Below are 26,729 nucleotides of genomic sequence, written 5' to 3' on the forward strand. Positions count from 1 at the left end.
TCATTTTTTTTAAGGCTGAACAATATTCATTCTTATATATCACATTTTCTTTATCTATTTCTGCTAGACACCAGGGAAACAATAATAGGATGGCACCTCTAATTTCTAGATGCCTAAATTAAATAGATAAATAAAATAAAAATTGATAACATCAAATTTTAGTGAGAACTGAGAGGAGTAAAAATTACCCTGTATAGAGCTCATGGGCACATAAAAAATACATCCAGGGATTCCCTGGTGGCTCAGTGGTCGAGAGTCCGCCTGCCGATGCAGGGGACATGGGTTCGTGCCCCGGTCCGGGAAGATCCCACATGCCGCGGAGCGGCTAGGCCCGTGAGCCATGGCCGCTGAGCCTGCGCGTCCGGAGCCTGTGCTCCGCAACGGGAGAGGCCACAGCAGTGAGAGGCCCGCGTACCGAAAAAAAAAAAAATCCAGTTGGGAAAACTGATTGGTTTTTACTTATAAACTTAAAACTTTATTGGGAGCTCCCTGGCGGTCCAGCACTTAGGACTCCGTGATTTCACTGCCAAGGGCACGGGTTCAGTCCCCCATCGGGGAACTAAGATCCTGCAAACCAGGCAGCGTCGCCAAAAAACAAACAAAAACCTTTATCTATGCTATTAGAAAAAAGAGTAAAAGTAAATACAAAACAATGAAAACTCTCTGAAGTTCTTTTTTTTAAAGTTTTAAAAAATATATTATTTGTTTAATATTTATTTATTTGGCTGAGCCGGGTTTTAGTTATGGCATGTAGGATCTTTAGTTGCGGCCTGCAAACTCTTGGTTGCGGCATGTGGGATCTAGTTCCCTGACCATGGATCAAACCCGGGCCCCCTACATTGGGAGCACAGAGTCTTAGCTACTGGACCACCAGGGAAGTCTCTCTCTGAAGTTCTAAGACACCCTTACTTTCTGTATTCCTCCAGCCATCTATAATCAGCTTCTATTTTGTGCAAACGTTTACAAAAAAATCAAGAGTAGGGAAACAGAAACAAAGTTGAGTCCCAGTATCTACATCCTCATGGTTGTTATGGGACTCCTAATGCCAAAATCCCAGGGTATTATGAAGATTAACTCCAATAATATCCATGAGGTTTCCAAAACAGTGCATTGTAACCTACTTGTAAACACATAACAGATGTGTTGTGTTCAGTAACACATGTTCAGTGATTGTTGCACTAATGACTATATATATGTTGTTTTCCAAATAGAGACATACTCAGATGTTACAGCCTTTATTAGCCTTCTGTAAACTTTGACGTGCCAGCCAAACATGTGATCCTTCAAGATTGTGATGGTGGCCTTTAATGGTCTTTAATAGTTGTTTTGAGATAAAGTGGTTGATGTAAGGGGCTGAGTTGTGGTGTGCCTACTTTCTCTAGTGCTACTAATAACGGGTCTGGGGGAGCAGCATCGGCACAAGGAAGAAAGTTGTTAAAGATGCCAGTTCATGCCGTTCCAAACCTGCAGAATCGCAATTTCTTCCATGGGTGCTGGAATACTTTGTATGCATATTAAAGTTTGAGAGGCAAGATTTACATAAGTGCTTACAATAAAGATGATATGGCTAGTTTTTTTTGTGTGTGTGTGTGTGTGTGTTACGCGGGCCTCTCACTGTTGTGGCCTTTCCCGTTGCGGAGCACAGGCTCCGGACGCGCAGGCTCAGCGGCCATGGCTCACGGGCCCAGCCGCTCTGCGGCATGTGGGATCTTCCCGGACCGGGGCACGAACCCGTGTCCCCTGCATCGGCAGGCGGACTCTCAACCACTGCACCACCAGGGAAGCCCTACATGGCTCGTTTTAATAACTACTATCACCTATGACCTCCTTCGCAGATTCTGCCTGAGAGCACTTTTTTTTTTTTTTTTTTTTTGGCTGTACTGCACAGCATGTGGGATCTTCATTCACTGACCAGGGGCCGAACCTGCGCCTCAGGTATTGCAGGCTGATTCTTAACCACTGGACCACCAGGGAAGTCCCACATTTTAATAAATATGAAATGTAGTTAACTTCAATATTATATTTGATTCAAGTGTACAACATAGTTTCAAGTGAGCAACATAATTTATATAGATGACAAATAAATTTGCTTTAATTACGTTCTCCAGGCAATTCCAGGGAGAAACCAGGGTTATGCAACAGGTCTCGCAGGTATTTTTGTGGTGTGAGAGTTGAGTCCAGCCTTTGGTTCAAGGAAAGGTAATAATAGAGTCTGTGTGAGTGAGTCAGGTCAGTGCACCCCCCATTCCCCATTCCTGTAGCACCAGTAGTAGCTGAGTGTGAGACAGAAGGGCCTATGGAAACAGGGAAGGAGAATATCACGTTTTGGTCTCCGTGTAGGAGCTCATTTTCTTCTGAATCTGTCATGTGACAAAGGATAGGGGAGCGTGGCCTTTCTGCATATGAAGGGCCTTCTGCCTCTGAGTGTGCAGGTAGCAGGTGAAAGTGCTGTGCCGATGTCTTCAAGGGTGTACAGGTGTGATTTCTCTACACAATATCACCTGCGAAAGAAACCTGGAAATGGAAGAGGAAGAGGAAGAAATGGTAGGTTCTCAGGTAAAATTTGTGATCCAGATCAGCAGCCGTGTCACCTTTTCTTGCTGAAACCCCATGTATTTAGAACTTGCAAACATTTACTTCGGTACCTCTGGTAGTCCTGCCTAAAAAATTTGTTTTCAATACTTTTCCTTTTTTCCTAATGATAGCCAAGGTTAGATCTCTAGGCTATTCCTCTCTTATATCCCATTGCCTTTTCTCCATTTTCTCCATCCAGGTTCCCTTTACAGCATAAAGAATTTCTACCATGAATTACTGATGTGCAAATATTGAAAATGTTCCCTTTTTGTCATATCAACTTGAGGATGTGTTGATATACAGGATTCTCACTGAATATGAGGTTGGGTCCTGGGATATCAGTGAAGACAGAGAATATGTACTATTTAGGTCCTGTCTGGATGCAGGATCAGTCTACGAAGACAAGGATAATGAAAATGTACCAATTAAGCTGATTGCTGTAGGGCCTAGAATAACCCAGAGTTCTGAAAAATAGAGCTCTCAATTGCCTCAAGGAAAGACTTCCTATTTAAAATACACAAGAGTACAGGACATGAGAGTTATATGTGGTTTTAAATGTGCTTAACACTGTTCTCATGATTAGATTAATGTTTTTTGGTTTGCTTTTTTCTTTGCTTTCTTGCAAAACTGTTCCAGCAATGATGAGGCCTGTGTGCATGGGTCAGATGATATCAATTTGTCCCATTACAGCTGACGTTAATTTTGTTCACTTGATTCAGGGGCTGTCTGCCAGATTCCTCGACTGAAAAGCTAATAATTTTCCAATTATTGTTAATAGGGTCTTGGAGGGATTTACTAAGAGATGTTCATAAACCATCACATTTCATGTGAATACTACTGTCTTCTTCATTTCCCTTTACTTGTAGATTGCTTTGGAAAATGAAGGCTCTCACCTTTGTTCAGGTTTTGTTAGTAAGAGTTCTGTAAATGGTCTTTTAAATTCCATTGTCATTTCAGTTATTCTCTTGTTTATTACTTTTTGTATCTCCAGGAAAAGAAAACAAGAGTCCTATAGTATATGTTCAAGTATCTTAAAATGCTATAATATAATCAGCACAAATGAGAAATTAAATAATTTCATGGAAATAGGGATTTGTTGATGCAAAGAAAATCTTCATGATATTTCATCTTGTCCTACTCATTTCTTGAGTTGATCTGCATCTTTCACTCTAGATCAGTGACAATTCTAGATACTTATAAAATTAAATAAGATATTGTTGTTCACATCTTAAAATCAGATATCCATCCTTATTTTTTTTTTTTTGGCCACACAGCACGGCTTGTGGAATCTTAGTTGCCCCACCAGGGATCGAACCTGTGCCCTTGGCAATGAAAGCACGGAGTCTTAACTAGGGAATTTCCTCCATTCCTTTTTTTTTTTTTTTCCCAGTACACGGGCCTCTCACTGTTGTGGCCTCTCCCGTTGCGGAGCACAGGCTCCGGACGCGCAGACTCAGCGGCCATGGCTCACGGGCCCAGCCGCTCCACAGCGTGTGGGATCTTCCCGGACCAGGGCACGAACCCGTGTCCCCTGCATCAGCAGGTGGACTCTCAACCACTGTGCCACCAGGGAAGCCCCCATTCCTTATTTTTGATTGAGTAGTACTTGGAAGTAGAGTTATGGATCTGCAAATTAGAAATACTTCCTAAGTGTTTTAAAGGGTCTGTCAGGAAGTACTATTTGGTAAAGTAATTTTCTATAACTTACAGAATCCTCTCTTCTCTACTGAACATAGTACTGGATTGGAAATTATAGAATCCCCAGGATGAGTCATCTTCCTTTTTTTAAATAAACAGGTCTTTTCTGTCTCTAAGCTGAACCTGTCACCTTTTTTGAGCAAAGGAAGGAACCCTGGGATGTGAAGAAAAGGAGACAACAGTCATACACCCAGATAGGTGGGAATGAATAAAGCAGATAGCACAGGTGTGATGTCCAAAGGTGAAGGAGGAAACTAGGCTTTAAAATGTTGTTTGGGAAGCTCTGCTTTGATGGAAATTATGTTGAGAAGCCTAGGTTTGTCTCTTGCTCTCACAGAGACACATCTCCTGCTCCACTCATATCATGCTCCTAAATTCTCTAAGGATTTTCCTTTTGCTCCAGTGATCTTCCCTGGCAATCAGAGTGAGAGCCAAAGTCTTCCCAATGGCCACTGAGGGTCTGTATGTTCTGACTCTTCTTCCATTCTTTATGGGGGCCTGGGAAAATCTGTGCACATACAGAGTTTTTTCATGGAGTTTATGTGAGTTTCTCCTCCCTTATCTTTGGGGGCACTTGTCTCCTAGACACACCTACACATTCCACTTCAACACTGGGAACGTGAGATAGACTGACTGTCCCCCATTCCAGTCTACATAGAGCATGCTTCCCCATGAGCCAGGCCCTGTACTAGGTCCTCAGAAATGAACCTGGGAGCCTCACAGTATTTACTCTGGCCTCACGATAGAATAACCTGGGCCACTTCATTAAGATATCGTTGATCCTGGGCCCTGCCAAAGACTAACTGACAGAATCTATCAAGGTGGGACACAGGGGATGGTAGTTCTGAAAAACACACAAATGATCCCAATGGGGAGTCAAGGCTGAAAATGACTTTGGTGAATGTTGCTCATCAGAATTTCATGGCTATACAAATCACTTATGGATCCCATTAAAAACAGATACTGGGGCCCCATGCTCTGATGTTATGACTCTCCAAGTCTGGGATGAAGGTCATTAATCTGCACTTTGAGCAACCACTGCTTCCCCCAGACCTCATTTCCAGCAGCGTTGATCTAGAGAAATCAAGAACAGCGCCTGAGTGCCTTACATACAACCACCCTATCTGAACACAAATACTGCTTATTCCCAGGGAAGACCACTAACAACTTCTGAAAAGATGACATTCTCTGCTCACCACTTTCAAATTGAGTGGGGACGAGAGAAAGCAGTGGGGTCTGAGCAAGACTCTTATGGAGAAACAACATTTATTCATTCAGGAAAGGAATGTTTCACGAGGATCTACAGCATGCTCACAGCTATGTGAGGATGCACTATGTTCAAGACACTGTGCTAAGATCCTCACATTATGAGAGTTAATTATCGTAATCTGCTGGGAACTGGGTATTCTATGTTCATCTTTCCCAAGAGGATTTAGATGTTAGGCTTACCTTCCTGGGAGTAGAGATTATCTTTGTCTCTTCTCTTTCATTCTCACTGATGATAGAAATAAAACCCATCCACCAAACTTCAAGTCCTTTGCTCTCCTTTATCTGAGTCTGAGCATCAAAAATTGTGAATGCCAGGTCCATTCACAAAGGTGACAGAGTTTCCAGAAACTCTGGTCTTTGAGCTGCTCTGAAAAGGGTGACCAAGGAATGGGGGCAGAGCCATGGCAGGACATTTTTTTGTTGTTGTTTAAGTGGTCATTTTAAATGGAATCTGAACTGATGTTCACTTTTAGGCTCTGCAAGTCTGATTTTGGAAGAGGGGCTATATTCTGGGTGGAAATTCTGGAGCAGCAGAGCTGTGCCCGCAATGTTAAGCCTGAAGTATAAAACAGGAATCTGATGGGCTGCCCTAGAGGTGGGACTGATGGGTGCCTTATGTGTTTATATTACTCAGGGTGATTCTGGGTGGCCAGTCCCTGATTCTGATCTTGGGGAGAGAGCAGTGAGTGGTGACTTGAAGCGGGATCTTAGTTCCCTGCCCAGTAATTGAACCTGAGTAGCCTGGGTGCAAAAACCAGGAATCGTAACGGCTAGAGGCTAGAGGCAAAGTTGCCCTGGCTCTTGCCCTGTTTGATAAATTAATTTCTCAAGGAGGCAAAAACTGCAAAAACAGGTATTAAGTTTATTACCAGAGACACAGCACAACATGTGGGAGAGCACACTGAGAAACAGTTTAAGACAGAAGCAAATATTTATAAATAAATAAATAAATATTTTTTTAAAAGGTGGTTAGGAGCACTTTATCTGCAGGAAATAGGGGAGAGGTTTTTCTAGAGAAGACACCAAATCAAAGCAAGGATAATATTTGATTGTATCTTAGCCAGTCACGATTTTGGAAAGCCTAGTTGGCTGTGTATGATTGGTTGTTTTTTTTTTAATTTTTTTTATAGTTAACTTTTATAAATTTATTTATTTATTTTTGGCTGCGTTGGGTCTTTGTTGCTGAGCGCGGACTTTTCTCTAGTTGTGGCAAGTGGGGGCTACTCTTCGTTGCAGTGCATGGGCTTCTCATTGCCATGGCTTCTCTTGTTGCAGAGCACAGGCTCTAGGCACATCTTCAGTAGTTGTGGCACATGGGCCTCAGTAGTTGTGGCTCGCGGGCTCTAGAGCACAGGCTCAGTAGTTGTGGTGCATGGGCTTAGTTGCTTCTTGGCATGTGGGATCTTCCTGGACCAGGGCTTGAACCTGTGACCCCTGCACTGGCAGGCAGATTCTTAACCACTGTGCCACCAGGGAAGCCCATGCCTCTCCCTTCTGACCTGCAGAGTTTATGCTGAAAAGTCAGCTGAGAACCTTAATGGGAGTTCCCTTGTAAGTACTGTGTTACTTTTCCCTTGCTACTTTTAACATTCTCTCTTTAATTTTTGCCATTTTTATATACAATGTGGGGACTTCCCTGGTGGTCCAGTGGTTAAGAATCCATCTTCCAATGCAAGGGATGTGGGTTTGATCCCTGGTCGGGGAACTAAGATCCCACATGCCACAGGGCAACTAAGCCTGTGCACCACAACTACTGAGCCTGTGCACTCTGGAGCCTGTGTGCCACAACTAGAGAGAAGCCCACACACTGCAATGAAGACCCTGTGGGCCGCAACTAAGACCTGATGCAGCCAAATAAATAAATATTAAAAAAAATAATATACAATGTGTCTTTGTGTCTTCCTCTGTGGGTAATCCTGTATGGGACATTCTGCACTTCCTGAACTTGGATGTCTGTTTCCTATCCCAGGTTAGGGAAGTTTTCATGTATTATGTCTTCAGTTATGTTCTCAGCCTCCTTTTCTCTCTTCTTCTTCTGCATCCCCTATAATGCAAATATTAGTGTGCTTGATGTTCTTACAGAGGTCTCTTAAACTGTTCTCATTTCTTTTCCTTCCTTTTTTCTTTTCAGTATGAGTGGTTTCAACTACTCTGTCTTTCAGCTCACTGATACATTCCTTTGTATCATTTAGTCTACAGTTGATTCCTTCTAGGGTGTTTTTCATTTCAGTTATCTCATTGTTCACCTCTGATTGTTCTTTATATTTTCTAAATTTTTGTTAAAAATTTCTGACTCATCTGTGCATCCATTCCTCCCCCGAGTTCTTTGGTCATCTTTATCATCACTACCCTGAACTCTTTCTTGGGTAGATTACTTACTTCCACTTTACTTAGTTCTCCTTTTGGGGTTTTATTTTGTTCCTTTGTTTGGAACAGCTTCCTCTGTCGCCTCATTTTGCCTCATTTGCTGTTTATATTTTTATGTATCTTATAGATTGGTTATGTTTGTTTCCTAACATTGGAGAAGTGGCCTTTTGCAGGAGACATCCTGTGTGTCCCAGTAGTGCACTCCCCTCTCATCACCAGAGCTTTATGCTTTAGAGGATTCCCCTGTGAGGGCTGCGTGGGTCTTCCTGTCATGGTAGGCTCATCATATGGGTGGTCTGGTAGGCTTGCTTTGCCCCTGGACTTGTTGGTTGCTGGGTCCTGCCTTGTGCAGAGGCTTCTGGCTAGCTATGGGTTGTTAACTGTGTCAGGCGGTGGCTTACTGCAGAAACCCGGGGTGGGGGGACTAGTGCTGCCTTACTGGTGGGTAGAGTCAGCGTCCAGGAAATCTCAGGGCTGTTGCCCAACCACTGTGGGTGAAACCAGGTCCTGGAGTCTGGTTGCAGGTCCCAGGGGTCCCAGAACTTGTGTTTTATCATTGGTGGGTGAGGCTGCTTTCTCACACAGTTGGCTGCAGGGCCCAAGGTGTCTCGATCCTTCTGTTGGACTGCTAATGGTTGGGGCCAGGGCCCAGCTGGTCTCCAGGGAAGGATCTGGCCTGCTAGTGGGCAGGCTGCGTCTGTAGGCCGTGGGGCTATAGTTTTCTTGCGGCTGGTGTCTGCCCACTGGTGGGTGAAGCTGGGCCTGAGGCTAGAGCAGGCTTGCTGGTGGCTGGCGCTGGGGCCCAGCCAGTCCCAGGGCATGATCTGGCCTCCTGGTGGGTGGGCCAGATCCACAGACTGCAGGGCTGTGGTTTTCTTATGGCTGGTGTCCACCCACTAGGGAAGCTGGTCCTGAGGCTAGAGCAGGTTCCCTAGAGTGTGTGGCTCAAGCCCGTGGATTCTGGGGATGGTGCCTGCCCACTTTTGGTTGGAGCTGGGTCCCAGGTTCTCTGGCTAGAAGGCCCCGAGGGTCTCGAGTTGGATTTAGTGCCTGTGCACTGGAGCATGGGGCCGGGTCCTGGGCCCTCTGTTGGACAGGATCATGTCCAGGGATGGTTGTAGACTCCCAGGGTCATAAGGCAGTCTTCCTGCCAGTGTGTGAGGCTGTGTCCTTGCCGTGTTAGTTGCTTGTCCTGAGGCGTCCCAGCACTGGCACCTATATGCTGTTTGGTCTGGGCAGGGCTGGGTATTAGGGCTATAAGCTAGAAGGAGGATTCCAAAGTGGCATTCGTAAGCACCAGTGTCCATGTGGTAGAACAAGCTCCCTAAAATTGCTGTAGTCAGTGTCTGTGTCCCCAGGGTGAGCTGTAGTTGCCTCCTGCCTCTCTGGGAGACTCTCCAAGATCAGCAAGTAGGTCTGACCCATGTTCCTATCATATTACTGCTTCTTCCCTCCATCCCAGAGCCTGTGAGATTTTTGTGTGTGCCCATTGAGAGGGAAGTCTATTTCCCCCAACCCTCTGGGACTCCTGAAATTAAGCCTCACTGGCCTTGGAAGCCAAATTCTCTGGGAGCTCTTTTTCTGGGTCATCACCCCTTTTTCCACAAGACTGTGAAATGGACATTGACAGTGGGGAATTGTAACAGGAAAGAGCCAAATCTGACTACATGTTGGATCTGTTTCTTTTACTTTAACCTTTGCTTTGCCTGCTTTTGTTCAGTAAAAGGATACTGTGTACACATAATGGCCTGCCTCGGGGAACCCTGCCCTTCTGCCTGAATGTTAAACCAAAGTACCTTTGTTCAGGGAAACATCCGGACCCTGTTCCACCTGCGGATGGCTGCAAGGAACGAGAAATTAACACATCAAGAAATTAACACATCACCTCCCCCAGGCTGGCCATTCCAGGTGATATTTACAAATCTTATGGCCTTTTTACTTTACTTCCTCATCTCCTCCCCCTCTCTGTGCTATAAAAGAAACTGACATCCAAACCCGGAGAAGATGGTTATTTTGAAACTTTAGTCTGTCATCTACAAGGCCTGCTGGCAATCCCAATGAAGTATTCCCTACCTCAACACCTCCTTTGATTTATTGGCCTGTCATGTGGCGAGCAGGGGAGCTTGGACTCGGTAACATTTACAAAATGATGACAGTCTAACTTATCATTTACCTTCATTTATGAGCTGAAATATTTCCATAAAGGGAGTATTTAGTTATATTACAGTTCATATAGGTAATGTAGACTAAATGCTGAATTTTTGCCTTCATTTACTGGTATTCAAAATAATGTGTTAGTTGCCTAGCATCTTCCGAAGTTAAACATTTTTTATTTTCAGTGAACTCATAGAATTAAATATCCTTGATGTATTTTTTTTTTCTTTCGGTACGTGGGCCTCTCACTGTTGTGGCCTCTCCCGTTGCGGAGCACAGGCTCCGGACACACAGGCTCAGTGGCCATGGCTCATGGGCCCAGCCACTCTGTGGCATGAGGGTCTTCCCGGACCGGGGCATGAACCCGGGTCCCCTGCATTGGCAGGCAGACTCTTAACCACTGCGCCACCAGGGAAGCCCTCCTTGATGTATTTTAATTCATTACAGGAAATTCTGATTGATGTTAATTAAAATCATCCTTCTTTGGCCCTGGGGGTTTTGGAACAGCCTTCTGTCTCCAGTAGTTTGTTTCTGATGTGACAATATGTTTCAGGCTCCTCTTATCCCTTTCCAGCCCTGGAATCAACCATTTCTCCAGGAACCTAGTTTTCTCTTAAAGGGAAATGGTATGGAGTGATAACAATCTGGTGCCAGAGGTTGGTCCTTGTTTGGGGAATTTTTCAGTGGACAGAGCTAGGACCTATATCTGTATTTTTATTTTTTTAATTTATTTTATTTTATTTTTGCGGTATGCGGGCCTGTCACTATTGTGGCCTCTCCCATTGCAGAGCACAGGTTCCGGACACGCAGGCTCAGTGGCCATGGCTCACAGGCCCAGCCGCTCCGTGGCATGTGGGATCTTTCCGGATTGGGGCACGAACCCGTGTCCCCTGCATCGGCAGGCGGACTCTCAACCACTGCACCACCAGGGAAGCCCTATATCTGTATTTTTAAAAGATAACATCATCAAGCGTTTATAGTGATACTTCTAATTCAAATGCAGAACTATGTAGGATTTTAATTCGACCTCATCAGTCTTATATCTGTTTCTTTTCACACATTGAAATTTTCAGGGTCCAAAACACCGAGATAATTATCTGCATCATCCCACATGTGTAGAACATTTCAATAACAGAGCATGCAGTGTCTAATTTTATCTGAAAGGTCAGGGTGAAAAGAACAGTTGTTGACAAGATGAGGATGTATATTCCGGTTAGAGCAAAGAGCATGTACAAAGATCCAGAGGCTGGAGAGCACATAGTTCATTTAGGAAGGAGCAGGTCCTGTTCTATGGGAGGGGTGAGGGGTTCCAGAGTCGGAAGGCATTGCAACACAATGGGCCTCACATTCAATGCTGTGGATGTTAGAGCATCCACCAGATCTTGTGTTTGTTTTTAATAAACAATATGACTTTTCTACTTTGTCTATATAAGCAGAACTTCGGTGTGAGAAAATGGTAGGGGTTACTTGAAGAGTTACTGTCCTTAACTATTCTACAGCAGTAAAGGGAAAACACCAGTGAAAGTGTAGCTCACTTATTTTCTGACATTTGAAGATGCAGTTGCATACTAATGACCCATCATCGCGGCATTTTTCTCCCCACAGAGGACAAAGTATGGACCATTGTGTCTCACGATTTGCAGACACAGACGGCGCTGGTGCGCTACAACCCAGAAAGATACTCAGCTCATTTTCAGCACCTCCATGTGGGCAGGATGTCACCTGTTTCTGCAAGATGTCGAGGTTGTGGAACCCCCCAGGTAGGCTGAGCACGGGAGGGTTACTGTTCATTGCTATCTCAGCTGGTGATTGGAATGATGGAAACAATCCAGCAGGTGTGGCTTATTCTCTTAATAGGCCAGTCTTCAAAGTGCTGGTAGCTGTGAAAGTGAAGTACAACCCCTTGGTCTGTTTTCTGGGGAAGGAAGCTAAGAACTTACCATTGGAAAAAAATTTTCCATTGTTTTTATAGATTTTTTTCAATTTTCTATGCATATATGTGTGTGTGTGTGTGCTTCTAGTGTTTAATTATCAGTAGTAGCTTTGGGCAAAAGTTTATCAGAGCTCCTTGTGAGCTTTCAAGTAGTTCCCTTTGAGTTCTTCAGTTGTCTTCAATGTAAAGATGAAAGAATTCCAAAGTCTGTCCGCCGGTAAATAGCATATAGAATAGCGATGGAATTGAGAGCTCTTTGTTGTCTGTAGTCATTTAACAGTGTCTGTTGGTAAAGAAGTCCTCCCCCAATTTTTTTTCATGATGGCTTACTTTTAGCAGTGCTTCAGGATGTGTGTTTGTGTGTGTTTATGCTACGAATGTAGAAAATAGAGAGTTTACAAAGGGTATCCTGGAATTATCTTTAATACAAGACCTATACCTCTGGGGTTCTTGGCAGTAAATTCAACACGATGACAGAAAACTAAATCTCTCTGTCTCTGGTATAACACAGTGGAAATAATGCATGTGCTCTGAGTCAGAGAAATATAGGTTCACATTTTTCAGCCTTGCTGCTCCTTGGGTATGTGACTTTGGGGGAGTTGCTTGAACTCTCTGCCTCAGTTTCCAGTGTGTTTTTCAGTCAGATAAGGATCATAATGCCTATTTCAGGGTGATTGTGAGAATTGAATGAGGTACTGTACTAAGTGCTTATTATAGGGCTTGATGCACTTAAGGACTTAATAAATAGCAAATAATATATTGATTACTTTTTAATAGTAAGCAACTTTGGAAGTAGCATTATGTCAGAGACCAATGGGCTGTTTGATGCCCCAAATCAGTGTTGTATTGGAGCCAGTGTTGTAGGGAGTCGCTTACAGAGAAGAGTTATAAGCAGGACAGTCTATAATATTTTGAAGATTTAAGTACTTTTTTTTTTTTTTTTGCGGTACGCGGGCCTCTCACTGTTGTGGTCTCTCCTGTTGCGGAGCACAGACTCTGGACGCGCAGGCTCAGCGGCCATGGCTCACGGGCCCAGCCGCTCCGCGGCATGCGGGATCTTCCTGGACCGGGGCACGAACCTGTGTCCCCCACATCGGCAGGCGGAATCTCAACCACTGCGCCACCAGGGAAGCCCTTAAGTACTTTTTATGTGCAAAGCCTTATGCTAAAGTTACAAACAAGTGTAACCTATGAACTCTAAGAAAGTAAAATCTGTAAAATAGGAAAATGATTGGTTCAGACAAGTGGTGCTTATGCTATCTGGAGAAAGAAGACATGACCGTGGCTGGGATGTTAAAGAGGTGCTTCATTAAAGAGGTTGAAAGACAATTCAAGGTCATGGAAAGAGAGGAAACAAGAGTCTGAAAGGCAGAATACGAATGATCCTTCAGGCCACAGTGAGGAGTTTAGCAGAAGCAGAGTTCGTGTCAAAGAGCAGTAAGAAATAAGGTTGAAAAGTAAAAATGAGAGAAACTGTGGAGGAAACGAAATGAGATGCTGGAATTTTCCCAGAAGGCCCGTGCTTCTCAGGCTTTAGTGTGCATGCGAATAACTTGGAGAGATTAATAAGACACAAATTGCAGGGCTCCATTTCCTGAATTTCAGATTCAGTAGGTCTGAGGCAGGGCTCCAGAGTTTTCATGTGTTACACATGCTATGGACTGAATTCTGGCCCCACAATTCATATGTTCTCATCCCCAGTGTGACCCTATTTGAAATAGGGCTTTTAGGAGATAATGAAGGTTAAATGAGGTCATAAGGCTGGGTTCCTAATCTGATTGGATGGGTGGCTTATAAAAAGAGGAAGAGCCAGGAAGAGAGCTCTCACCAGAAACCAAACAGGCCAGCACCTGGATCTTGGACTTCCAGCCTCCATCTCTGTAAAGGAAACAAACATGTTATTTTATCCACCTAACCAGTGGTCGTTTGTAACAGCAGCCAGAGCAGACGAGTACAATGAGTCCCCAGGTAGTGATGAAATAGCTGGTCTAGAGGCCACTCTGAGAGCCATGGCTATGTACAATGGGAATCCATTAAGGTCCCTGCAACCATTTTTCTGTCCGCCTTCACTTATCACAATCTTTTTTTTTTTAAATTGGATCCTGTTTTCACTGCCAGGAAAAATCAACCAAGGGTTATAGAAAATCTAGGCACAGTTAATGAATCCCAGCAGCTTGCCTGCACTCAGTTTCATGAGTGAGTACTTCCTGTCCAAGTTCACTCTAAAGATTTCAGTCAATCAGTCTCCACTCCTGGAGGGGATGGGGTGAGGTAAAATTGCTGACCAGAAAAATAACTTGGCACCATCAGCTTTATTTTCTTTATTTTCTTCCATTCTCCTATTATACTTCAAAGTCATCTTTTACTGTTTGAATTTTGCTCTGGTGGTTAAAAAAATACAATGCAACTTCCAAATATTGATAAGTTTAACTCACAGTTCAGGCACCAGGAGAATTAGGTTGGAGGTAAGAGAAACCGTTTGCCTTTAGTGCTTCTGGTCTTGTAGTTCATTTTTTCCCTTCCCTCATTGGTATCTTCTGTCCCTTCCCCCAGCCACCAAGAAACCTCACACACTTATTAGCCTCCTCTTGAAAACACAGGATGTCCAAACCATGAGAAAACATAGGGTAAATTTGATTTTAACCAATACTTCTGTTACATTTTCTAATAAGCTAAACACACTTCAACCTCCAGACACCTTTTCAGAGGACGAACTACTAGACTGAAATCAAGAGTGAACTGTTAGGGTTCCTTAAAAAACTACAAATAGAACTACCGTATGACCCAGCAATCCCACTACTGGGCATATACCCTGAGAAAACCATAATTCAAAATGAGTCATATACCAAAATGTTTATTGCGGCTCTATTTACAATAGCCAGGAAATGGAAGCAACCTAAGTGTCCATCAACAGATGAATGGATAAAGAAGATGTGGCACATATGTACAATGGAATATTACTCAGCCATGAAAAGAAATGAAATTGAGCTATTTGTAATGAGGTGGATGGACCTAGAGTCTGTCATACAGAGTGAAGTCAGAAAGAGAAAGACAAATACCATATGCTAACACATATATATGGAATTTAAGAAAAAAAATGTCATGAAGAACCTAGGGGTCAGACAGGAATAAAGACACAGACCTACTAGAGAATGGACTAGAGGATATGGGGAGGCAGAAGGGTAAGCTGTGACAAAGTGAGAGAGTGGCATGGGCATATATACACTACCAAACGTAAAATAGATAGCTAGTGGGAAGCAGCCGCATAGCACAGGGAGATCAGCTCGGTGCTTTGTGACCACCTAGAGGGGTGGGATAGGGAGGGTGGGAGGGAGGGAGACGCAAGAGGGAAGAGATATGGGAACATATGTATATGTATAACTGATTCACTTTGTTATAAAGCAGAAACTAACACATCATTGTAAAGCAATTATACTCCAATAAAGCTGTAAAAAAATAAAGAGTGAACTGTTAGGGCTTCCCTGGTGGCACAATCGTTAAGAATCCTCCTGCCAATTCAGGGGACACTGGTTCGAGCCCTGGTCCAGGAAGATCCCACATGCCACGGAGCAACTAAGCCCACGCGCCACAACTACTGAGCCTGCGCTCTAGAGCCCACAAGCCACAACTACTAAGCCCGCGAACCACAACTACTGAGCCCGTGTGCCACAACTACTGAAGCCTGCGCGCCTAGAGCCCGTGATCCACAACAAGAGAAGCCACTGCAATAAGAAGCCCATTCACCACAACGAAGAGTAGCCCCCGCTTGCCGCAACTAGAGAAAGATGGCGTGCAGCAACCAAGACCCCACACAGCCAAAAATAAATAAAGTAAATCAAAAAAAGAAAAGAGTGAACTGTTAATCTGCACAATAAGCACACTTTTTTGTGTTTCCAGACATTTGCAGATTATCACTGTACTTAATAAACTGTACCTTGAAAATAAGTTTATCATATGCTTCTTGCCTTTTGGGACACCCTCCATGTATCAAATTTTCACTCACATAGGATCCGTACTTAATAAATGTTTGCTGACTGGAATGAAATGAAAAATATATAGCTTTAAATATTACCTCATCCAAACTTCAGGCAGTTGTTTTTTTAAATTTATTTATTTGGCTGCACTGGGTCTTAGTTGCAGCACACAAGATCTTTGTTGTGGCATGCGGGATCTAGTTCCCTGACCAAGATGGAACCCAGGCCCCCTGCATTGGGAGTGTGGAGTCTTAACCACTGGATTACCAAGCAAGTCCCAGGCAGTTGTTTTTAAACAAGTGTATATGTCAGAATTTTCAGGTTGCTCGTCACAATGCTGATTCCCGTGATTTTGACTTGGTAGAACTTGGTTGAGGCACAGAAATGTTTGCTTTTTTTTTTTGGCGATGCTGTGTGGCTTGTGGGATCTTATTTCTCCAACCAGGGATTGAACCTGGGCCCTCGGCAGTGAGAGCGCAGAGTCCTAACCACTGGACCTCCAGGGAATTCCCAGGAATATTTGCTTTTAACAAACATCCAGGCGTCATTCTGTGACCCATACATTGAAAAATACCATCTTGAATTTATGGCATGAGGTCTCTCATGTTGGATTTTCAGGTGTCGGTCCTCCATGTGGGAGAGGATTAAAGGGAACATTAGAACTTGTCTGACCAATTGCCGTAAAATGGCATATATAACTACCTGTTCCTTCAGCTAAAATATATTGGCGTGGTGGTATTTTAAAAATCCTTTTCATAGACTAAATATTGTAAAGTGAATTTCAGCCTCCCCTTCTGAGTCATTTTTTGCATCCCAGTTTCTGTTTTGCAGGTTAATTAATCAGTAGCACAGCTGAGGCAAGGAAAAGGAGTGGTTGATATAGCAAGGTTTCCTGTATTATTGTATTCTGTACATGTCTAAGTGAGAAAACATGATTTAATATAAATCTTTAATTTGCTGTTTCAAGGAGCTGATGTTTGCTCTAATTAGTTTTTTCCCTCCTTCCTGGTAAAATGGAAATTTTTTCTTTTTTTAAATTTTTGGGTCTTTCTTGCTGCGCGTGGGCTTTTCTCTGGTTGCGGCAAATGGGGGTCATTCCTCGCTGCGGCACACAGGCTTCTCATTGCAGTGGCCTCTCCCATTGCGGAGCACGGGCTCCAGGCACATGGGCTTCAGTAGTTGTGGCTCGTGGGCTCCAGAGCACAGGCCCAGCAGTTGTGGTGCATGGGCCTAGCTGCTCTGCAGCATGTGGGATTCCCCCAGACCAGGGATCAAACCCCTGTCCCCTGCATTGGCACGTGGACTCCCAACCACTGCGCCACCAGGGAAGCCCTGCAATTTTAATACTCATTCTTAACTAAGGCTGAATTATATTGGAACTGCTGTAGTAGAACTTGAGACATCAGTTTGAATACAGAGTATATTCATTAGCGTCATGGCAATTAAAATGAGTATCAAATGGGTTTGTAATAGCTAGGCACTTAAAATGTTGTTTTAAGAGCCTTACTACCCTCAAGAGTTCATGTGGGGCTCTATAGTTTCTAGTGATACTTATGATAAAGAGTTGACTTTGTATGTATATGGACCTCATTTTTATTTTGATAAGTGGTTGTACCATACCATTAGCTAATAAATGTAGAATTACTCATTCATGGTTTCTCACAACTTTTACAAGGATAGTAATATATGACCTGCAACGTTATCTCTTCTTTTTTATCACTACAAAATTCTTAAAAAGAATCAATTTAATTTTATAATTATTTTAATAAGTTTATTTATTTATTTTTGGCTGCACTGTGTCTTTGTTGCTGCACGCGGGATTTCTCTAGTTGCAGCGATCAGGGGCTACTCTTTGTTGCGGCACGTGGGCTTCTCATTGCGGTGGCTTCTCTTGTCGTGGAGCACAGGCTCTAGGCACGCGGGCTTCAGTAGTTGTGGCATGTGGACTCAGTAGTTGTGGCTCATGGGCTCTAGAACGCAGGCTCAGTAGTTGTGGTGCATGGGCTTAGTTGCTTCGCGGCATGTGGGATCTTCCTGGAACAGGGCTTGAACCCGTGTCCCCTGTGTTGGCAGGTGGATTCTTAACCACTGCGCCACCAGTGAAGTCCAAAAGAATCAATTTTAAAGTAATGCTTTTGCCATTCCTTATGGTCATATATATTCTTGCAATTTAACTATTAGTTTAATTGTCCTTAATCAACTTTATAAAAGACATAGAAACAAGACAAAGTTATTTGATTTCATGCCAAGTTGAAAATAAACAAATTAATTCTAACCAAACAGAAAAAACATTAATAGCTATCCAAAACCACAGGGATGTCAATATGTTTTATATTTATATCCCCGAGACTGCAAGTAGACTGATATCTGAAGTTAATGAAGGGCAGAAATCTTTAAAGTAGGATGAAATCTACTTCTGAAATAAATACCTTAAGAACTTGAATTTGATAAATTAGACACCAGGAGAAAGTTTCACTTAGATCCCACTTGAGTGAAGTCTTAGGCAACAATCCTAATGCTTTTAGATGTCAAAAATATTTCTCTATTTTTGGACAAGACTTACTAGCCTGATTTAAAATGTTTATTTGTGTATCTAAGATGAACCATCATCATGTATTTATTTTACAAAACATTGTGCTTTCTAATTAAGAATTTTCTGCTGAAGTGTTTTTCCCTACTCTATAAATATTTATTTAATTACAGAGGTATAAAGTTGATATGTTTTCTATTTTTCTGACTATATTTAGTGTTGTTTTCATTGGTTCCCAGTGTTTCATTTCTTTTAATTTCTCAATGTAGCCTTGTTCTCATAAGTCATAGTTTTATTGTTTCTTTTGTTGAAAGAAGCAATATAAATTATCCATCCTTTTGGGTAGTTTACTATTAGATTTTGTATCCATTGAAAAGGAGCTAAGTTCACAATTTTTGCCTGTAAAGTAAGTTGCGTAAAATTCAATATACCTTTTTTTTTTTAAAACATCTTTATTGGTGTATAATTGCTTTACAATGGTGTGTTAGATTCTGCTGTATAACAAAGTGAAACAGCTATACATAAACCTATATCCCCATATCTCCTCCCTCTTGCGTCTCCTCCCACCCTCCCTATCCCACCCCTCTAGGTGGTCACAAAGCACCGAGCTGATCTCCCTGTGCTATGCGGCTGCTTCTCACTAGCTATCTATTTTACATTTGGTAGTGTATATATGTCCATGCCAGTCTCTCACTTCGTCCCACAGTTTAATGACACTAAACTGTGATTTGGTCGCATCCAGAAGACAAGAAAACATCACTCTGATGTTGTAACTTATAACCTATTTTTAGCAAAAAAACCTAAACTTTGGTGAAGCTATCAAGAAAGTGAATTTTCCAAGTTTGTGATATGCATTATAAGAAACTATGATGTTTAACTATTGAAACAATATCTTGATAAAACACTCCTCAACTGCAACTGAAGATTGGCATTTTCAGTAAATGAGATCTATGGTGATTAGTATATTAATCAAAAGCTTAATGATTTATCTAATTATTGTGTTAAATAATGTGCTGAAATCAGAGGATACAATTAAATGGGACAAGCAAGAGAGTAATAACTAAACGGTAAAATTAGAAAATCAAATCTAGTAATGTTCCACACCCAGGCAACTAGCATCTTCATAGAGGATGCTGTAGTTAAAAGGTACAGAGTGGTACAGAGGAGAGTAGAGGCTATTTCAGCAATGTGGATAGGAGCTGATGCAAGTCTTAGCTGGAATAATGGATGAGAGAATCAATCCATAAATATTTATTTTTTTTGTATGATGTCTAGGCTGAGATGTGAAGGATTCATGCAATTCAACTAAGAAAAAAATGGCAGGGGCACTTCTGGGTCTGAGATGTCAGAATGGGTAGTATTCTGAGATGAAGGTCAAGGAACACAGAACTTTGAAGGAAATGAGAGAGGTTAGAGTGGCTGCAGCAGAGAACTTGAGTGTGGGAGAGAGGAAAGCAGACTGAGGGGATCAGTCCAGAGTCTCTGCGTGATGTTAAGGATTTCACTCGAAGGGCAAAAGGAATTGTTGTAAGTACGGGAATTCTGACTGTGAAGTGGAGAATAGAACCCAGGAAGGGCACAGTTTGTATAAAGAGACCATCTGGCACAGTGTCACAGGAGTATAGATGAGACAGGATGACTGGTAGGTTCACTGGGAATTCAAAGGAAAAAAATTTTTTTTTAGTTTAGATAGTAGAATATACAGGATGTGTGATTGCTTCTATGTGGAGTAACTTTAGGGGCAGTGAAAATGCAATCCTCCCATGTACCCACGGGTAAGGATAAAACAAATGACTACGAACAGTTGTAAACCCTTCATAAGATGACTCAAAAAGGTCACAGGAGAAGCAAGAAAAGAACAGGGCTTCCCTGGTGGAGCAGTGGTTGAGAGTCCGCCTGCCGATGCAGGGGACACGGGTTCGTGCCCTGGTCCGGGAGGATCCCACATGCAGTGGAGCGGCTGGGCCCGCGAGCCATGGCCGCTGAGCCTGGGCGTCCGGAGCCTGTGCTCCGCAACGGGAGAGGCCACAACAGTGAGAGGCCCGCGTACCGCAAAAAAAAAAGAAAGAAAGAAAGAAAGAAAAGAACAGAAGGAAGAAGGGACTTCTCTGGTTGTCTAGTGGTTAAGACTCTGTGCTCTCAATGCAGGGGGCCCAGGTTCTATCCCTGGTCAGGGAACTAGGTCCCACATGCTGCAACTAAGAATTCCCATGCCGCAACTAAAAAAAAAAAAAAAGATCCTGCATGCTGCAACAAAGATCCCGTGTGCTGCAGCTGAGACCCGGCACCGCCAAATAAATAAATATATAAAAAAAAGACAGAGAATAGAAGTAAGAAAACACTAGTTTGAAAAAAATGATTTAAGGAGAGGATACTTTTAATTAAAGGGACTCCAAAGTAATGATCAGGGCTTCCCTGGTGGTCCAGTGGTTAAGACTCCGCTTGCCAATGCAGGGGACACGGGTTTGAGCCCTGGTCCAGGAAGATCCCACATGCCGCGGAGCAACTAAGCCCGTGTGCCACAACTACTGAGCCCACGCGCCTAGAGCCTGTGCTCCGCAACAAGAGAAGCCACTGCAATGAGAAGCCCACGCACTGCAACGAAGAGTAGCCCCTGTTCGCCGCAACTAGAGAAAAGCCCACGCGCAGCAACGAAGACCCAAGGCAGCCAAAAATAAATAAATAAATAAATTTATTAAAAACAAAAAAGGGGGCTTCCCTGGTGGCGCAGTGGTTGAGAGTCCGCCTGCCGATTCAGGGGACACGGGTTTAATGCCCCGGTCCGGGAAGATCCCACATGCCGCGGAGCGGCTGGGTCCGTGAGCCCTGGCCGCTGAGCCTGTGCGTCCGGAGCCTGTGCTCCGCAGCGGGAGAGGCCACAGCAGTTAGAGGCCCGCGTACCGTAAAACCAAAAAAAGAATGATTAGAGCAGTAGGAGAATCAAATTAGATTTGATGCCTTGCAGTGGGGAAGCTAAGGAAAATGAGTGTTTAACAATCAACAACTAAAAAATAAACAAAATCGGGAAAACTGAGAAGTAGTCAGTCTCGAGAATTCAAAGAAGGAAGCCAGCCCCTGGCTTTGAGTGTTCGGAGGCCACTGGAGTTTCTTGTCTGTGGGGTCTGGTGGGCAGAGTCACTGAAGAATAAATGGGAAAAGGGCACAACAAGTAAAGTTTTTGAAAACGTTCCATGTAAAAGGGATGGTTAATACAGAACTGCTGCTTAATCAGAAGGGACAGCCAAAGAAAGGGTTTCAGATTTTTCAAATAACTAACAAAAATTTAAAATAATTAACAAAAATTTAAAATAATAATAAAAATTTAAAAAAATGATATTTAAATAACAAATTAAATATTAATCATTAAATATTAATATCTGTTAAACATTAAATTAAATATTAAATACATAAATATTTATATTTATTGAAATTGAAATATTAAAACTTTAATTCATTAAATATTAATCAATTCGATAATATTATTTATTAAATATAAAATTAAATATTAAATTAAAATAATTATTTAATATTAAATAATATTTCAAAATAATATTTCAAAATAATAATAAAATTTAAAAAATATTTAAGGATGAGAGAATTATGAGTATGTTTATAAATGTAGAAGATAGTGCAAGTGATGAGGGTAAAGATATTTCTACAGCTTTTAAGCTGTAGGCCTCTGTGGGTGTTGGCATCTGGAAAACGAGGTAGGTCTTCCTGAACCTGGAGCCTGTAAAAGCCTGGATATTTGCTGGGCGGGCTTTGCTCATCCCTGTGCCCTCTCTTTCTCTGGAGAGTTCTCCGAAAACGTTTGTCTTCCCTTTCTATCTGATCCTCTTCCTTCTGTTTACACAACCCTGCGTGGGAAAAACTGACCTAAAGCCAGGTCAGCTGAATTAAAAAGGGAGGTGATTGAGTTCAAGGCCGGTACATCAGTGACTTCAGGGGGCTATTTATTTATTTATTTATTCTTTTTTGGCCACGACGTGTGGCAGGTAGGATCTTGGTTCCATGGCGAGGGATGAAACCCGTGCCACCTGCAGTGGAAGTGGGGCGTCTTAGCCACTTGACCTCCTGGGAGGTCCCGGGCTTTTTAATTTAAAGCAGTGGGGTGCGGTAGGGTGGGATAGTACCCTGGGAAACATGGAGAGAGAAAATATCCCCATCGGAAGGGCATTTCATTGTGCTAAGAGAGAGAAAGGGAAGGAAATCAGGCTGCCAGGTGCCCAAGGCCAGTGCAGCCCCCGGGGCTCCGCAGGGAAGAAGGGCTGAGAGTTGCCATTAGAGCCGACGTCCACAAGAGGGCGCCGGAGCACCAGCGGAACCCTCGTGTGCATCCCTGGCCAAGCCTCCAGGTTCGGACATGGGGTTTGCGGAAAGTCAAGGACGTGCCCAGAGGAAAGGGGTTGTTACTGGGCACCTCTGATTCGCTTGCTGAAATTGCCTCCTCTCACAGAGTGGGCTGAATTCTGCCTTCAGCTTGCCATGGGGGCACTTTCAGCCGGGCCGGGTGGCCCAGTGACCCGACAGCCAGAGAGGCTGTCTGCAGACTGACTGCCCTTTGTTTCTCCAGAGTCAGGACTCTGGACCCAGAAACACCTGGCTTGACTTGGGCTTCCAGCTTTTAAGCTGCTGGTCTCTGTGTGTGTTGGCATCTGGAAAACGGGGCTGTCGTCCTGAACCTGGAGCCTGTAAAAACCCTGGTGTTTGCTGGCGGGCTGCGCTCATCCCTGTGCCCTTTCTTTCTCCCGAGAGTTCTCTCCAAAAGTTTGTCTTCCCTTTCTATCTGATCCTCTTCCTTCTGTTTCCACAACTGTGCCTGGGGTAACCTGACCTAAAGCCAGGTCACCTGAAGTATGTGGGAGATGATTGATTTAAACCCCGGTACATCGGTAAATGCAGTGGGCCCATTTATTTATTTATTTATATTTGGGCATGCTGTGTGGCATGTAGGATCTTAGTTCCCCGACCAAGGATCAAACCCATACGCCCTGCAGTGGAAGAATGGAGCCTCAACCACTGGAGGAACAGGGAAGTCCTGGGCTGATTAATTTAAAGTAGTAGGATGTGGTAGGGAGGGATGAGTACCCTGGGAGACTTGGAGAGAGAAAATATCGCCATCTCTAGGGCAGTTCATTGTCGTAAGAGGGAGACGGGGAAGGAAATCAGGCGGGCAGGCGCCCTGGGCCAGTGCAGCCCCTAGAGCTGGCAAGGGAGGCAGGAGGAAGGGCTATAAGTTGCTATTAGAGACGAAGGCCACAAGAGGGCGCCGGAGCGCCAGCGGAGCCCACCTGTGGATCCCTGGCCAAAATTCCAGGTTTTGAGATGGGGTTGGAGATGGGGTTAGCAGAACCGCAAGGACGTGCCCAGAGCAAAGGGGTTGGTTACGGGCCCCTCTGATTCACCGGCTCAAATTGCGTCACCTCAGAGTGGCACAGTGGTCTGCCTTCAGCTTCCGATGGGGACACTTCCAGCCAGGTTGTTGCCCAGTGGTCGGATGACCACACAGGTTGCCTGTAGACTGAGTTCCCTTTGTTTCTCCAGAGTCAGGACTCTGGAGCCAGAAATACGTGCCTTGACTCGGGCTTGCAGGTTTTTAAGCTGGCCTTTGTGGGTGTTGGCATCTTGAAAACGGGGCTGGTTTTCCTGAACCTGGAGCCTGTAAAAGCCTGGATATTTGCTGGGCGGGCTTTGCTCATCCCTGTGCCGTCTCTTTCTCTAGAGAGTTCTCCGCATACGTTTGTCTTCCCTTTCTATCTGATCCTCTTCTTTCTGTTTCCACAACCCTGCGTGGGGAAAACTGACCTAGAGCGAGGTCAGCTGAATTAAAAGGGAGGTGATTGAGTTCAAGCCCGGTACATCAGTGACTTCAGGGGGCTATTTATTTATATTTGGACATGCCGTGTAGTATGTAGGATCTTAATGTTAGTTCCATGACGAGGGATGAAACCTGTGCCACCTGCAGTGGAAGCGGGGAGTCTTAGCCTCTTGACCTCCTGGGAAGTTCCGGGCTCTTTAATTTAAAGCAGTGGGGTGCGGTAGGGTGGGATAGTGCCCTGGGAAACTTGGAGAGAGAGGATATCCCCATTTATAGGGCACTTCATTGTGCTAAGACGGAGAAGGGGAAGGAAATCAGGCTGCCAGGTGCCCAAGGCCAGTGCAGCCCCCGGGGCTCCGCAGGGAAGAAGGGCTGAGAGTTGCTATTAGAGCTGATGTCCACAAGAGGGCGCCGGAGCACCAGCGGTACCCTCGTGTGCATCCCTGGCCAAGCCTCCAGGTTCGGACATGGGGATTGCGGAAAGTCAAGGACGTGCCCAGAGGAAAGGGGTTGTTACTGGGCACCTCTGATTCACTTGCTGAAATTGCCTCCTTTCACAGAGTGGGCTGAATTCTGCCTTCAGCTTGCCATGGGGGCACTTTCAGCCGGGCCGGGTGGCCCAGTGACCCGACAGCCAGAGAGGCTGTCTGCAGACTGACTGCCCTTTGTTTCTCCAGAGTCAGGACTCTGGACCCAGAAACACCTGGCTTGACTTGGGCTTCCAGCTTTTAAGCTGCTGGTCTCTGTGTGTGTTGGCATCTGGAAAACGGGGCTGTCGTCCTGAACCTGGAGCCTGTAAAAACCCTGGTGTTTGCTGGCGGGCTGCGCTCATCCCTGTGCCCTTTCTTTTTCCCGAGAGTTCTCTCCAAAAGTTTGTCTTCCCTTTCCATCTGATCCTCTTCCTTCTGTTTCCACAACTGTGCCTGGGGTAACCTGACCTAAAGCCAGGTCACCTGAAGTATGTGGGAGATGATTGATTTAAACCCTGGTACATCGGTAAATGCAGTGGGCCCATTTACTTATTTATTTATATTTGGGCATGCTGTGTGGCATGTAGGATCTTAGTTCCCCGACCAAGGATCAAACCCATACGCCCTGCAGTGGAAGAATGGAGCCTCAACCACTGGAGGAACAGAGAAGTCCTGGGCTGATTAATTTAAAGTAGTAGGATGTGGTAGGGAGGGATGAGTACCCTGGGAGACTTGGAGAGAGAAAATATCGCCATCTCTAGGGCAGTTCATTGTCGTAAGAGGGAGAGGGGGAAGGAAATCAGGCGGGCAGGCGCCCTGGGCCAGTGCAGCCCCTAGAGCTGGCAAGGGAGGCAGGAGGAAGGGCTATAAGTTGCTATTAGAGACGAAGGCCACAAGAGGGCGCCGGAGCGCCAGCGGAGCCCACCTGTGGATCCCTAGCCAAAATTCCAGGTTTTGAGATGGGGTTGGAGATGGGGTTAGCAGAACCGTAAGGACGTGCCCAGAGCAAAGGGGTTAGTTACGGGCCCCTCTGATTCACCGGCTCAAATTGCCTCACAGCACAGGGGGGCAGTGGTCTGCTCCCTTTGTTTCTCCAGAGTCAGGACTCTGGACCCAGAAATACGTGACTTGACTTGGGCTTGCAGCTTTTAAAGCTGTTGGCCTCTGTGGGTGTTGGCATCTTGAAAACGTGGCTGGTTTTCCTGAACCTGGTGCCTGTAAAGCCTGGATATTTGCTGGGCGGGCTTTGCTCATCCCTGTGCCCTCTCTTTCTCTGGTGAGTTCTCCGCAAACGTTTGTCTTCCCTTTCTCTCTGATCCTCTTCCTTCTGTTTCCACAACCCTGCGTGGGGAAAAGTGACCTAAAGCCAGGTCAGCTGAATTAAAAGGGAGGTGATTGAGTTCAGGCCCGGTACATCAGTGACTTCAGGGGACTATTTATTTATTTATTTATTTATTTCTGGCGACGCCGTGTGGCATGTAGGAACTTAATCTTAGTTCGATGACGAGGGATGAAACCCGTGCCACCTGCAGTGAAAGCGGGGAGTCAGCCAATTAACCTCCTGGAAATTTTTGGGCTATTTAATTTAAAGTAGTGGGGTGCGGTAGGGTGGGATAGTACCCTCGTAAACTTGGAGAGAGAAGATATCCGCATCTGTAGGGCACTTTATTGTGCTAAGAGGGAGAGGGGAAAGGAAATCAGGCTGCCAGGTGCCCAAGGCCAGTGCAGACCCCGGGGCTCCGCAGGGAAGAAGGGCTGAGAGTTGCCATTAGAGCCGACATCCACAAGAGGGCGCCGGAGCACCAGCGGTACCCTCGTGTGCATCCCTGGCCAAGCCTCCAGGTTCGGACATGGGGTTTGCGGAAAGTCAAGGACGTGCCCAGAGGAAAGGGGTTGTTACTGGGCACCTCTGATTCGCTTGCTGAAATTGCCTCCTCTCACA

General features: G+C 44.5%; 1 protein-coding gene across 4 annotated transcripts in view; it reads left to right on the forward strand.

Moving 5' to 3' along the window:
- The window catches only part of RASGEF1A (RasGEF domain family member 1A), a 246,915-nt gene that overhangs the window by 79,756 nt on the left and 140,430 nt on the right, over window positions 1-26,729 (forward strand). For 2 of the 4 annotated variants that reach the window (XM_060286880.1, XM_060286881.2), the window contains one exon: window positions 11,668-11,822. The exons of the other annotated variants lie outside the window; for them this stretch is intronic. The gene's annotated coding sequence lies outside the window, so the exon portion shown is untranslated. The remainder of the gene's footprint in view (window positions 1-11,667; window positions 11,823-26,729) is intronic. 4 annotated transcript variants of the gene reach the window in all.

Source organism: Globicephala melas, chromosome 16, assembly GCF_963455315.2.
Source record: "Globicephala melas chromosome 16, mGloMel1.2, whole genome shotgun sequence".
NCBI lineage: Eukaryota > Metazoa > Chordata > Mammalia > Artiodactyla > Delphinidae > Globicephala > Globicephala melas.